The sequence below is a fragment of the Carassius gibelio genome, chromosome A21, assembly GCF_023724105.1.
Source record: "Carassius gibelio isolate Cgi1373 ecotype wild population from Czech Republic chromosome A21, carGib1.2-hapl.c, whole genome shotgun sequence".
Lineage (NCBI taxonomy): Eukaryota > Metazoa > Chordata > Actinopteri > Cypriniformes > Cyprinidae > Carassius > Carassius gibelio.
This window is the reverse complement of record NC_068391.1, coordinates 19,382,855-19,385,467: the sequence shown is the minus strand read 5'-3', so window position 1 is coordinate 19,385,467 and position 2,613 is coordinate 19,382,855.

Below are 2,613 nucleotides of genomic sequence, written 5' to 3'. Positions count from 1 at the left end.
CATGTCCTCTTCAGCATAGGGCAACATGACCTCTTCAAGTATTTTAACATATGCAAACTGATCCATGATCCCTGGTATGCGATAAATAGGCCCAACACCATAGTAGGAGAAACATGCCCATATCATGATGCTTGCACCTCCATGCTTCACTGTCTTCACTGTGTACTGTGGCTTGAATTCAGAGTTTGGGGGTCGTCTCACAAACTGCCTGTGGCCCTTGGACCCAAAAAGAACAATTTTACTCTCATCAGTCCACAAAATGTTCCTCCATTTCTCTTTAGGCCAGTTGATGTGTTCTTTGGCAAATTGTAACCTCTTCTGCACATGCCTTTTTTTTAACAGAGGGACTTTGCGGGGGATTCTTGAAAATAGATTAGCTTCACACAGACGTCTTCTAACTGTCACAGTACTTACAGGTAACTCCAGAATGTCTTTGATCATCCTGGAGGTGATCATTGGCTGAGCCTTTGCCATTCTGGTTATTCTTCTATCCATTTTGATGGTTGTCTTCCGTTTTCTTCCACGTCTCTCTGGTTTTGCTCTCCATTTTAAGGCATTGGAGATCATTTTAGCTGAACAGCCTATCATTTTTTGCACCTCTTTATAGGTTTTCCCCTCTCTAATCAACTTTTTAATCAAAGTACGCTGTTCTTCTGAACAATGTCTTGAACGACCCATTTTCCTCAGCTTTCAAATGCATGTTCAACAAGTGTTGGCTTCATCCTTAAATAGGGGCCACCTGATTCACACCTGTTTCTTCACAAAATTGATGACCTCAGTGATTGAATGCCACACTGCTATTTTTTTGAACACACCCCTTTCAACTAATTCAACTAATTGCCCAATTGCACAGCCTTAAGAGCGTGCATATCATGAATGCTGGGTCTCATTTGTTTTCTGACAATCTACTGAACCTACTGGTAACTTGTTTGCCACGTAGCAATAAAAAAATATACGAAAAACCTTGATTATTCTGGTTAGTCACATTGTACTGCTATTATTTTGAACAATACTGTATATATATATTTTTTTTTTTATAATTTATTTTTTCTATGCTGTGACAAAGCTCAGTAATGCATGCACTCAAACAGTACACTGACTGAACTGCTGTGAAGATGAACACTGAGCCAAGCCAGATAACAATAGACTGACTCATTCACGAGTGAAGAACCGGTTGCATCGGTTTTCGGATCACCAGTAGTTCTTTCGGGCAGTTCGGTTCAATAAACCGGTTGAAGAAAACGGTTCACCTTCTTTTGCGCTCGACGTAAGGGCGTCATTTGCAATGATTGCCCTTTATTGTTATTGGGCTCATAACACTTAGCACAGAATCAGTTCAGAATCAATCACCAAAAGAATCAGTTCAGTTCAGACAGCCCTGTGTGTCGGTCTGCTTCACGCTGAATCACACATGCGCAGTATCATCAGCTCCTCGGTTCACAAATCGGACATGTCTGACAGAAAAGGCTCTTCACTCGTGAACGAGTCAGTCTATTGTTCGTTATCTGGCTCGGCTCGGTGTTCATCTTCAGTTCTCTCTTCACAGCAGTTCAGTCAGTGTACTGTTTGAGTGCATGCATCACTCCGGGATATTGGTTTGTTTGAACTCAGAGGGAGTGTCAGCCACATTAAAAAAAGTGAACAGCTTAAGTCATTTGTGGATTAATGTGTATTAGAGATGCAAATCGTTTAAACGATTCAGTTCGATTTGGTGAACTGAATGATTCGTTCGCGAACCGGATATCCAGACTGCTTTGATTTGAACTCTCTCTCACAACAGACACGGAAGAGAAGACAATGCTGAATAAAGTCATCGTTTTTGCAATTTTTGGACCAAAATGTATTTTCGATGCTTCAAAAAATTCTAACAGACACTCTGATGTCACATGGACTACTTTGATGATGTTTTTCTTACCTTTCTGGACATGGACAGTATACCGTACACACAGTTTCAATGGAGGTACTGAGAGCTCTCGGACTAAATCTAAAATATCTTACACTGTGTTCCGAAGATAAAAGGAGGTCTTACATGTTTGGAACAGCAAAAGGGTGAGTTATTAATGACATAATTTTCATTTTTGGATGAACTAACCCTTTAAGGTGGTGGGGTAGTGTTGACAGTGTAATTATAGATGTAGCTACAGAAACTAATGGCAGATGTAATTACAGGCTGCTATTTAAAAATATAAGTACAATGTGAAAACGTATGTACACCGTAAGTGCATAAGTACTGTACATAGACATTAAAAACACATAGTATAAAGGTGGGTCCTGATTACTACCTTCTAGTACCATTGTCCATACATTTCACTAACCTTGTAGAAGGGACCTTCATGAACATGTTATATTTCTTTTGTTTTCAAATGACCCTTCAAATGGATTCCCTTTCAGACAGTGGCATAAAAATGACATTTAGAATCTGCCCATTTCCTGCATGTTGGCTCACAGGGATACTGCATTTAAATACTGTGCTCAAATGTTCCTGAAGAGAAGGAATGTCTGCTTTGGCACACATTCCCACAAGGTGCCCTTGGTCCAGTCATGTATTTCTAAAGTGGCTTTCAGCGTTTGCTGCTGAAGACTAAATAGCCCCAAATATATCAAAATACTTTC